This window comes from Acanthopagrus latus, chromosome 4, assembly GCF_904848185.1.
Source record: "Acanthopagrus latus isolate v.2019 chromosome 4, fAcaLat1.1, whole genome shotgun sequence".
NCBI classification, from domain to species: Eukaryota; Metazoa; Chordata; class Actinopteri; order Spariformes; family Sparidae; genus Acanthopagrus; species Acanthopagrus latus.
The window spans coordinates 19,928,326-19,941,319 of NC_051042.1; the positions used below are offsets into that span (position 1 = coordinate 19,928,326).

The following is a 12,994-nucleotide window of genomic DNA, read 5'->3' on the forward strand; positions in this document are numbered from 1 at the left end:
ACATTAAGATTTACATTTTTACTGCAAATGCAAGCATCTTCTGAAATGATAAGGACTTTTCAAGGGCAAATTAGTCAAAATCAAGAAGCAATAATTCATACAGATGTTCCATAGACTAGTCAGGACTCAAGGCCGTCACTTTGCGTGAAATAGTGACAGGGACACAGCGGCTCAGATGACGAGAACCTTTTTTGAACGGTCATAAACGTGTGATTTTAGGCAATTTAATGAGTTGGAGTTGGAGTAGAAAAATCGCTAATTTGTTTGTTAACATTTCAGGTGCAAGCTGTTAAATATTCGTTTAAGAAAAAAACCTTATTGGTACAGCATTAGCAGACGTGTCCCTCATGTTGTCCTCAGTGTGAAAATGACATGTAGGGAATAAAGGATATCCCTCAATAATAATGAGAGACATGTACAGTGTTATCATGCACATGTACGCATCCTTTTTAATATCAGAGATTGAAATGATGAACAGTTCAAAGATATTCATACACTGGCTTTATGAATGTATTTAAAACTACTGAAGATGTGATTACATGTTGTACCGTGTTATCACAGGGGCACTGTGTGGTTTTGGGGTTTTAATCAGAGCAGAAAAACCTTCATTGATGGACTTTTACGATGGAATACACTACATAACACAATTACTGTCATGCTGTATTCCTTACCTATCTGCATTTGAATTTCTTTTCCAAAACTATACAGTGCACCTTCAGATTTGTCCAAGAGTGCCTACAGAGAGGAGACGTTATTGTTAAAAGGACCAGATGTGAAAATGTCCTCATTTGCTCACAAGCATCGCAGTGTGTCATCACAGAGGGCTAAGTGTTGTGTTGGCCTCATCCTATAATGTCACGCCCCCCCCTCCCAAAAAAACAGTCAGACTCTTACAGTCTTCTCCTTCCATAATTCAGATAATTGTGAATCCTCGTGGAGAATACAAATCGGAGCATCTCTGAGCATGAATCAGCCGCACACCTTTGAAAAACCTGCTCCTGCTCTCCGGCTGCACTGTAATCAAAGCTGCCCTCCCTCCCGTCCCATCCCCTCACCCCCGTCCCATCCCCTCACCCCTCACCCCTCCCCGCTCATCATCATCATCATCATCATCCTCACTCACTGGCTGAATGGCGTCCTCTAATTAACCATGCAGAACAGGAGAAGAACACATGTTAATTTAATGTAACAAAAATGTTGATTTTCATGCACTCTCCTTCTCAAATATTTATGGGCTAGACTTGAATTTTCAAGATGCATCAAAGACTCACAGGGTATGCAAATGTGTCTGCCTTACCCCCCAACAAGTTGGACTGTCTTTTCTGCTCTTCGTGCAGCCCCCGCGCGCACGTGCGCGCGCGCACACACAGCCATCTGAGCCATAAAGAGGAAGCCATTACAGTCACCTCTGTAGAAATCTATATTTGTGATTTTGAGAAGTGTCCCGCAGCTGTAGATGATCACCTTCTAACTGCACATTAAGCAAATAAAACGAGACATTTCTGCAACAGTTTCTCCACGTTCAGATGAGACTGTCATTTTGGAAGCAGCAGCGATGAAGTCCAAGAGCAGAACGCTGGAGTGTTTGAGGTGAAATGATCTTTTACTTCTTCGATGCTTTAAAATGAGTCTCTACACAGCCTTCGTGGACAGAGGCCGTTCATTATTTAAATGTGTATAGAGTTTCCTGTGTTTCTGTCTCTATTAGAGTCCTCTGGTTTCTGCGGGGGCGGAGGACTGGAGCTGTGGGAGTTCCCCTCGGTGACCAAAAGGTGGCGCATGAGACACACGAAACACGAGCTCCAGCCTCGCTCCAGTCCCGCTCCCGCAGCCGGAGCAGAGACCAGGCGAACCGTCAGGCATGGATCTGAAGAAACACACCGTCAGATTGTTACAGCGGCGTCGATCATTTCACCAAACGGAGGTGTGAGTAAATTCAGAGGACAGGCGTGGCAGATTATTGTCTAGAGTTTCACGTGCTTAAATGTCAGGAGGCGTTCAAGTGTGAAAAGAAGTCCAGAAAAAAAAAAAAAAAAACTTTCAGAGAGGTAAGTGTTTCTTTCTTTCTTTCTTTCTTTCTTTCTTTCTTTCTTTCTTTCTTTCTTTCTTTTCTCACACACTGCATGAAAAAAGTAAGTCAGACTTTCAGATTGACAGAGAGAGGAGCTGAAGTGAGGCGGGCTGATGCTCCCTGATGTTGGGACGCGGTGTGTGTGTGTGTGTGTGTGTGTGTGTGTGTGTGTGTGTGTGTGTGTGTGTGTGTGTGTGTGTGTGTGTTTTTACTTCACCTTGGACAAAAAGAGAGGGACAGTGAGGCGCACAGAGTCAGAGCTGATGTTGTGGATGACTCTCTCTCACTCTCTCTCTCTCTCTCTCTCTCTCTCTCTCTCTCTCTCTCTCTCTCTCACTCTCTCTCTCTCTCTCTCTCTCTCTCTCTCTCTCTCTCTCTCTCTCTCTCTCTCACTCTCTCTCTCTCTCTCTCTCTCTCTCTCTCTCTCTCTCTCTGCCTCTCCTCCCTCCTTCTTTTAGCTCTTATGTGACTGCAGTTAACAATCAGAATTTCCTCCTGCTGTCTCCTCTCCTCTTTGTAAGTAACTTTTCCTTTTTCTTATCACGTCTCCTCATCATACATGATAGCCTCCCGTTAAGGGGCACTTATGGGGTGCCCAGTAGGGGAGTCATGGGTGGGTGATGGGTGCTGTCATGGTGTGTATTGGTATGTGCCTTTTTTTTTTTTTTTTTTGAGGTGCTGCTGCTGATTCATAGATTACAAGTTGTTTTCGCCTGTTGTCTTTCCTTGCTCTGATTTCTCTCTGATTCGGACATGTTGTGATTTATTGCGCGTGTTTGACTCGTGCGGGCCTCCCCCAGCTCAGCTGGTCATTTTAGAACAAATGCTCATTCAGTGGAGATAAAAGTCTCACTGTCAGAGGCGAATAATGTCAACCTGCAGCCGCTGCACCGCTGCTTTTAATTTCAGAGGTGAAATGGCTGCTCCCGGATCTGTTTTTACAAAAAACCCCATAATGTAGGTTTTTTTTTTTTATTATTTAAATTGATGTAATTGGATTAAACGTAATCTGTGTGCCTTTACGTACTGATGCCACATATTAAATCTTACTGTCTTCTGTGTGTAAACCCCGTATGGATTTTTATACAAAAACTAAAAACTAAAATGCTGTGAAAAGTAACTGTGAAAGTTACAAAGTTAAAATATGACGCAGGAAAATAACATTTTCTCTCGCACCACTGCCCACACCACGATGGTAGAACAGTAGATCAGTCGATATTTTAATTTCCAGAAATCCCCTCTTATTTAAATTTTAAATTGTATTCATCTAATCTTTTATATATAGCCTATATATATATATATATATTTTTTTTTTTTACGTGTTCTTTAAATGTGACAATTTGATCATCACAGTAAATAAACACGGCGTGACCTTGCAGTGTCAAACGCTTTGCAGGAACAGACGGGTGTTCCGTTGATAAAGAAAAGATTAAAAAAGAAAAACAATGATAACCTGCCAAAAATAATTATCTTAAAATGTAGGAAAGCTGAGGAGCACGATGTGACTTCCGGCCCCGTGAACTGGCAGATATCTGCAGAGCAACAACAACATTCATTTTTGGGAGTTTCTCATGTGATCACTTGAAACCAGAAGAAGTCAGACAGAGTCCTACTCGAGGTGCTGAGTTGTGTTTTTTTTTTTTTTTTATTTTTTATAAAGTATGCAAACAAAAGCAGCGACACGACACAAGTCTAAACTGGCCCCTGGTCGCTCTGTGACGCGGCTCCTCTCTCCCACCTGCTCTCTCGCGTCAGGCTGAGCGCGTTTTTTTTTTTTTTTTTCTTTTCTCCTCTAAACAGAAAAACGCTGAATGTGAAAAACGCTTTGTGTCAGAGAAGTCGGAGAGGTCAGTGCGCCGTTTGTCTCCGGAGAACATAGATTTAAAAAAAACAAAAACAAAAAAATACAAAACTGTGCCACCGACAGGAAGAAGAACAAAAAAAAAGTCACGCTCAACTTTGAAGTGCCTGTAAGTGATGTTCATTTAAGTAAGCTTATTAAACCAACTAAACTGCGGGCAGTTACAACCATCCTCCCTGTCTCCACTTTTATTTCACCACAAATCTCTCTCTCTCTCTCTCTCTCTCTCTCTCTCTCTCTCTCTCTCTCTCTCTCTCTCTCTCTCGCATCTCTTGTCTGGGAGGAGGAGGAGGAGGAGGAGGAGGAGGGGGAGGGAGTGTGGTGTGGGGGGGAGAGTCCTGCCTCTTTGCCTTCCTCAGATCAATGCCCTGGCCACTCACTTTCTGATGTTGCACGACGGGAAATGCTTTGAATACTTGCGACATGGCTGCGCGCATTGATTGCCAAGATTGACAGCAGCTCTACCCATCGTCTTCTCTTGTCTGAGTGAGAGAGAGGTAGAGATAGAGAGAGATAGAGAGAGGGAGCGAATAGAGAGAGAGAGAGAAACAGAGAGATAAAGAACAGATAGGCGAACAACAAAAGGTACTTGTAGTTTCGGACAGCTGAACTTCACAGAGAGTGTGCGGGATCCCCTCGCATGGCCCCGTGTGAGCAGACTTGAAGTTTTTTGTTTTTTTTTTTCTATTTTTTTTTTCCGCTCAACAGATAGCTTTCAGTGTAGCCCTCGTCCGGCAGTCTTTACGCACCGGGGGGAAAAAAAAGGACGCACAGATATCTTCGCCACGGCTTCAGATCGTCAAGGTAAACAACACATTTGCTGTGCTTTTTCTCTCCCCCTCCTCCTCCTCTCCCCTCAACATGCCCCCCTGTGCTCTCCTCACATTTTCCACCTTGTGCTTTAACGCTGATTCCCTGAAAAGTACGAACGCGCTCGTCAGAAGAAACGCTCCGGCACCGTGCGCGCATTTTCTCGCTGCGAAGCCGTTTTTTTTTTCCCTTTCTTTTTCCTCTCTCTCTCTTCCAGAAAAGTTTACTGTGTGATAAAGCTGAAAACGTGTTCGTGGGTTTTGTGGCGGCGGAGAGCGAGCGTCAAAACTTTCGTTATTGCGAGTGTTTCTGATGCGTCGCTTTCACCAAAACAAGCGGAGTGCACGCCGGACGGCGCTGGCTCGGAGGGCGCTCGGGATCGCCCTCGGTTTTTTTTTTTCGTTTTTTTTTTTTTTTTTTCTGGAGTGGGCAGATCCCGCAGATCCATCTTGATTAAAACTTCAACTCCGAAGCAAGCCGAAGCATCGTGCCGAGGTTTTGAAATCACCTTGCGCTCTGTCTTTTTGTTTTGTTGCAGCAGCGTGAAGCCGTGCGAGCGGACGTGTTCAAACCGCTGCGTTCAGACCGACAGGACCGCTGTCAGCGATCCGCGCTCTCACTTCAAAAAAAAACCAAAAAGACAAAACAAAAAACAAACAAACACACATACACACTCACACACCGCCAACAAGTTCCGATCCTGACTGAAATCCGACATGTTTTAAAGGCTGACAGCGCCTGAAAGTGTTTGTGTTTACATTTCCCCGTAACTTTCCTGCGCTGGTGGCAGTTTCACTTCTCTCCACAGAGCGGTACTCTTCGTTGACACTGACGCGCGCTCCGCTGCGTTTCCTCCCCGCGTGTGAGGTGGACAAGTTTTATTCTCAGGGTTCTCTTTATACCTTCACACACCCCAAAATGCTCTTTGCCTCCAAACTGCCTCTCACCCACCACAGTTTTTTTTTTCTGTCTGAATGTGAGTGTTTCTGTCCTGTCCTGTCCTCTGGCCGCCGTGCAGCCTGGGAATTTGCTCTTCCTTAACTTTCTCTTGGGGTCAGGGGAATCGACCTCTGAAGAATGCATAAGCCATAAATTAAATTCAACAATCGCGGAGGCTTGTCCATTTAGAGGAGATGTACTTGAGCAGACAGTTTTCCATTTAAGCCGAAGGCTCTGACGCTTGGCGCTCCCGGACTCAAGACACACACTCACACACACGCTCTCTCACACACACTCACACAGAGGTTCTCCTCTTGTGGAAAAGTGTAAATGTTCTTAATCAGGGTTAAATGTTTCCTCGCTTTCTATCCGCTGCTGCAAGGCAGAAAATTAATAAATGACGAGGCCTTTTTAAAAATAGAATAATTATTGTTTGGCTATATTAAAAACAAAAACATATAAAATAAACTTTGAGCTGTTTTGAAAATCACTTCATTACATGTAAAAAAATAAATAAATTAATTAATGCATCGTCCATTAGGAAATATTTACGTCGCACTGCGTTAATAAATCATTTCCCAGGATTTCCATAAATGTAAGACTGAGTGAAAAATCAAGTGCATGAACGTGATATTCTCTGCGTGCGCTTTCCCCCAAAACTAGACACACTCCCTGAGCCCTCTGAGGCAGCCTGCGGAAGGTTACATGAAGAGGAGATTCAGCTGTGACTACAACAGGAACATTTGTTTTAACTGAACTGTGTCCTCCTCGTATTTATTTAACGGTGGCACAAATGAGACACCTGTGGCCAATTAATGAAATGAAAAGACAATTATCTCCTGTCCTTTACACTCCTCCAGCAGCGTCACACCCTCCTCTAAATCATCCCCTTCTCTCTGAGCCGTGCACGCTTTTATTATTATTATTATTATGATTGTTATTATTATTATTATTTTCATTTTAAATCGTTACATTTTCCTCCGGACAGTGGCTCTGCAGTGCGAGCTGCAGGTCTCCTCATAAGGTAAGGCGGTTCCTGGAGACCAAATGCGAGTCTAAATGGCACATTTATAATTAGACTGCCCATTCAGCACATTGTCCTGATTGCTATACAGGGACACTCGGGCTCTGTCTCCGCGAGAAGTTTGTGTGTGACGGTGTTGTGCCGCTCAGCCCAGCGTGTCGCTCACAGAGAGGAAGGAGCGAGGCGCGGCACCGCAGCCCCCCTCTGATGCCACAGAGCCGCACTTGGCTCTTATTTAACACCCCTCACTTATTAAAACCACCGGCGTCCTAATCACTCACCTTCCCATCCCCTCTTTTTTTTATACACCACGTCGCTGTTGCGCCTTACACCTTTTGTGTGGCGTTTTTTTAAAAAATAACTGGACAAATGCAAAGAGTGTGCGTCATTTTTAAAATAAAAAAAATGTTGGCAGCGTGATCCCCCTCGAACAGTTTCTGCTTGTTTTATCAATATGTCTCCCGGACACATGTGCCCCATTTTTTTTTTATTATTATTATTTCGCAGTCGTTGTGTCAGCTTAATTAAAAACTAAAGACTGGCAGTCTGTTGGCTGACAGGACTGCAGGCCAGTTAGATCATATTTATCATATTCCATATTGTCTGCTCTTCAGCATTTTCTCTATTTCTGCTTGTGGATCTCGGGGTCGACTTGAGCTTTTTTGTGATTTTTTTTTTTTTTTTTTTGCAAGACAGAGAAAAGGGAGAATTTCCCACCTAGACTCAGGGTTAAGATGCAGACACTCTGACGCTGATGTGCCAGTAAGTTCAAAGATTTTAGATTCATTTTGGCATGAATGGGGGAGAAGCCACCTGGCTTGTCTAAACATATCCTGCACTCTGTCCAAGTCCAATGTCTCTCCTGTTGCAAGAGCAACTTTGCTGCTCAGAATACCCCCCCCCCCCCCCCATCATTATTATCATTGTTTTTAATATTATTATTATTATTATTATGATTAGAGCATTTAATATTATTATTTGTTTTAATGAGTGGACGAGAAATGTTTGAATTTGTTCAGACTGAGTGCCACCACTTAAACTTACTCCAACATGTCCTCGTCCTAAAGGCAGAATTTGTTTAAACTAAACTCCTGTGCCAGCAATTAGTGGGATCAAAGAAAAAGGCAGGAAAGAGAAGAGGAAGACCAGAGGGATGGAGGGAGGGAAAGAAAGAGAGGAAGAGATATGTGCATATTGATTATTGATTATGCTCTTGGTTGATTAGGAGTTGAATCGGGTCATTTCCAGTTGACAAAAAGAAAGAAAAGAAACCTTGTCCTTGTGCATTTTATTTTTTATTTTTGAATTACAACTGTGACTCCTCTCAAAAGAAAAACACAAACCAAGGTCCCTTTATCATACTGGGCTCGCAGATCTGTCCAGACTTTGTTGAGTGTTTCATCATTACGCTGCTGAAAAAAAAAAATCAAATGTTGTCCATCGTCACACCACAAAGTGACGCAAAAACGAGAAGTGCTGCTCTGGTTCGTTTTCATGGCCTCGCTCTTCTGCTCGCAGTTTCAACCCTGCACAGCGCGTCTCCTTGCCAAACAGAATCCTTACAGAATTACAACCAATTCCAGCGCATGATAAGCTGATTTCACAGTCGCAGAAGGGGAAGAGACGTTCCTTATATTGACATCGTTCTGCGGTGGGGTTATGAAGAACAGTTGGTGTATTGTCATTTACAGATGGAGCAACGTTCCAGACAACGTTAGAAAATATGTGTGTAGATTATTCCACAGTCAGTCTGTCCGGACCTTGATATTTAAAATTCTTGCAAAACTGTCTAGTGTGTGTGCCTGTGAGTGTGCCTGTGTGTGCGTGTGTGTGTGTGTGTGTGTGTCTGAGAACCATGTACGCATTGGCACAAGTGTATACTTTCCCTCACGCAGATATTTTGCAGAGATTTTGTCTTTTCTTTCCAAACGCTACCGTTGATTTGGATTTGAAATGTCAAAATCTAAAAAAGCCGAACGTGTAACTGAAATCTTACACGTTGCTTTCTCTCTCTCTCTGTCTATATATATATATATATATATACTGTGTCTCGCAGGAAGACAGCTATTTTGTTCCAAGTGACAGGACACTGCAGGGAGAGTGAGGCTATAGATGAGGAGGAGGAGGAGGAGGAGGAGGAGGAGGAGGTGGTGGGGGGCCAGCAGTTGAAGGGGTGCCCAGGTACTAGCCTCCTTCTCTTTGTGGTGTTGGAGGCAAGCGGCTGAGACCTGATGATAAACAAGATGAGAGGAGGTAAACAACAGCAGGCCTGGTAAAGGTGGAGGATGGCGGGGTAGCAGATGTTGTGACATCTGTCTATCTAAGTGTTATCTAATGTGCTGTAGAATATTTCAACAATGATCCAAACTGATGGGAATATGCCATCATGGGTTTTTTTTTTTTAACATTTTATTATTATTATTATTTTTTATCTGTCCCCTTCGATGAGAAGTTCGTGACAAGTTAGTAGCGTGTCGCTTCTGTCAGGATGCCTAATTTTTTCTTTCACGGGACAACGTGATTAGGAGCCGCACAGTTATTATGTGTAAAGAACGCGTGCAGTGACGGAGAGCTCGCCCTCCTCTGCACACCGAAGGGAGCGTTTGGTGGGGCAGAGCGGGCGCTTGATGACAGGAAAGCACGGCGCAGACGCCTTCAGTTGTCGGTGATTTTTGTGCTCGAACGGGAGGAAATTTCAGTCGGCATCCATTGTGACTTCCTTTAGAGGAGAATATGCGGATGAAATCAGCGGCATCAGGAGAGGAGCCATCGCCTCCATGAAGCTGCCATCTTTACTGAAAAGCTGTGAGAAAGTGGAGCCAGACAGATTAATAGGAAAGAATGTAACAAATGTAACACAAATTCCTCCAAAGTCAAAGATTAAACTTGGGCACATGTTGTTTTTTTTTATTCAGAAACTAATCGCACCTACAGGATGTGCAATGCCAACACTTAGTGAGCATCGACGAGGGCAGGGGCAGTATTTTTTTTTAATTATTTTTCTTTTTTTCTGCTCTATTAGATCTCTGTGTCCCTCTGGCTGCCATAAGTGAACAGTATTGCTGACATTAAAGGATTAGAGATGAAGAAAAAAAAATAAAAAAAATCTAAATATGTGTATCTTCACAGGAGCTGCATAATTGCACAAGTAACCTAAGTGGCCCATTTTGATCTGTATCATTCACTCTCCCACCGAAAATGTTTTTCTCAAAATAATTGGACATTTTCTTTTAGTCCATATAGCATAGTTGTGCATAATTAACTTTGACTTCAAAATGCAACAGTCTCGGCTATGGTAAGTAGTTGATTTTTTTTTTTTTTTTTTTTTTTTTTGAAATCGCACATTAATATGTAGAATTAATTGGAGGGGCCTTGGTGGCTGTGTGTTTCTCACACACAGGTCCGGGGACTGTAATCAGGTGGAGGAATTAGTCGGGCTCATTGTTTTTTATGAATCAGATGAAGATTTGTACAGTGGCTGTGTGTGAAGATGGTTGCCTTTATTTCCATATCAAAGAGGCACACAGTGCAGCCGGGCAGTAATTAAAATGTGGTGGATTTTGGAGTCTGTGCATATGTATACACGCACACACACACACACGCACAAGCATACAATTTCTCTCTCTCATACATGCGTGCACGGTCTCTAACACACACACACACACACACACACGCAATTTCTCTCTCACTCACACACGTGTGCGCTCTCTCTCTAATACACACACTCACACACGCAGCATATGGACCAAGGCTGAGAACTGTCAGGTTGTGTGAAAAGAGTGCAGGTGGTTGAAGCTGAATTTTAAACAAACACTCATGTCGGTCCGTGTTCCTTTTGCAGGCGTTTGGGTGCAGAATCCAAAGCCAGTTTTTTTTTTTTTTTTTTTTTTTGGCAACCATTTTGTTAGCTACGCTTTGAGAGAGTCATGCATTTTTTTTTTTTTTCAGTTTGACTTGGTGGCAAATTTCACTGACGTCAACCTTTTATGTCAAGTCTCGGAGAAATGATACTTCTATGTATCAATGTGTCCACTTGTCATGGATACTGAAGTCTATATATGGATGTGTGGGTGACCTTGCTGCTGGCACTTGGCTTTTTAAAAAAAAAAAAAAAAAAAATTTAAAGAAAAGACAGAAGAAGAAGAAGCTGTGATCTTTTGCCCCGGGTGATTTCTCTCCTACTAGAATTGAAGAAGCTCTGAAGACCTGAGATTGTGTCTTGTGAGTGAACAAGGGAAAAGAGATTAGTGTAATGTGGGCTTTTGCGCTGCTCACACACAAAAGCGTCACAACAAGCCTTTTCCTTGTGATCCCCCCCCCCCCATTGTGTTTGGATCAAGTCTCATGGGCAAGCCACAGCCTTGGAGGAAGCTTTAAAGGACTCTCTGAAAAATATCACTTGAGCCAACAGCAGAGCCTTGATGCAAAATAATGGGAAAGAAGACATTAAAAAAAAAAAAAAAAAAGAAAAACCCAACAACTCATGCCCTGATGAGGGAGAAACGCTGCAATTAAGGCATGGAGCGCATACATGCAGTGTTTCTCATTTGTTATGAATAACACTGCAGAAACAAAACCATCAGGAATTATTTCAACGTGAAGGTTGTGATCATTCAAGCCTTTTTGATAGAAAATATAATTCAGTTTTCTTGGGGTATGTTCTCCATAGTCTCAGACGGGAGCGGTTGTTTCTGTATCCAAGTTGCACAGGTCTCCTCTGTCTGTAAAAGGCTGAACGATAAGACATTATCCAGTCGGCGGAGGTTGACAGCCGGCTCGGTATCTGCCAGCTTGATCTGACATGAGATGTAAAATATGCTCCATAGTTGCGACTAAGCCAGCCAATCTGGCTTCTTTACTCTGCGGTCCAGCCTTTAGGATGCTGGGAGCCGTTCTGCTGGCTGTCGACTGTTTTCAGATCAGATTGGCAACTTCATTTCTGAGTGCATATTTGCGTATGTACTCATACATGGTGTGTGTGTGTGTGTGTGTGTGCACACTCTTGAGAGAGTATGGGTTGTGAACACATGATGCTGTCTTCTTGAAGCAGTCTTGCTGTGATGTGTTATATTGGCCCACGATGCATGCTGGCTTCTCCAGTTTGACTGACAAGTGACAAGACTTGACTTCATTCGGAAGACCCAAGTGCAGACTTGTTGATTTTATCACATTTTCAAAAACGGGCCTCACAACAAAAACATACTTTGCCGTTGCTGCCGCTGAATCTTGAGGTCCTCTGATCCGTCCGTGTCAGCCCACTTGGATGGAAACAAACACTGATCAACCACTTGCATCATGGAGCAGCTACTGTGACATCTATAACAGGCGAGGAAGTTATGGAAAAGAACGGACGTATTGGGCCAGAAATCAGATTCCCAACAGTTTTTCCTTTGGAAAACGCTAACGCACAGTGCCAAAAATAAATCAAAGTGACAAAGAGGGAGGGTGGGGGAATAGATGGAAAGGTTCTTGCGGCTGAAATTTTGATGAAGTTAACCATAGCATCTCTTCTTGCCCAGGTCTTTTGTTTCCTTTCTGAATAATTTCTTTTTACACCGACTTGGACGTGTTACAAGGCTTTGCCCTTAATGTGCATTATGAGAAAATGGCTTCACCAGACCCGACCACAAGCTTTCTCTCGCTCTCTGGCTGTCTTTGTTACCCTCTCTCTCTCACCCACTCTCTGAGAAGGCGGGTGGGGGGGGCTTTAGATGCTGTTGGTGAAAAGATGGGCTAAGAGCAGACTTTTCTGATATTTAAGATTGGGCACAATATATGATATTGGTGTTCAGGTTGCCTCAAACCCTGATGATGAGTAAGTGGATCAGACTCATGCTCTCTTCTAGTATAATAAATTGATCTTGGTCCTGACCCATATAAGGTGAATTTTAGTATTTTCAAGGTGACTGAGAATACTTATTGTACTTAGGATAGGAATAGGAATACACACAGTAGTGGCGTTCACGTTTCTCCTATCATATGTTCCCAAACAGCACAATTTCCAGCTTGTGAGCGCCCGATGATGGTGGAGGACTGGAACAACTTTATCCATCACTCAGCCTACTTGTGCCATGACATAACTATTACCATACCAGAGGCGCTAATGTTGGAAAATATAAACTTTCACTTTTTAATCAACCATTAAGTTAATTCAATGGTCCACAAATTAACATACCAGCTTTAGAAACAACTGTTGAAGGCACTGGAAACATGTCGCCCAGTCTCAAACGGCACTAAACCCTTATTGGCTCAAACGCACATTTGTAATCAATGTGCAGCTACAGTGAGG

General features: G+C 43.2%; 1 protein-coding gene across 2 annotated transcripts in view; it reads left to right on the forward strand.

Moving 5' to 3' along the window:
• Positions 1-4,277: 4,277 nt before the first annotated feature.
• Positions 4,278-12,994, forward strand: part of sox6 (SRY-box transcription factor 6) — a 134,504-nt gene continuing 125,787 nt past the window's right edge. For both annotated transcript variants that reach the window (XM_037094228.1, XM_037094229.1), the window contains exon 1: positions 4,278-4,736. The gene's annotated coding sequence lies outside the window, so the exon portion shown is untranslated. The remainder of the gene's footprint in view (positions 4,737-12,994) is intronic.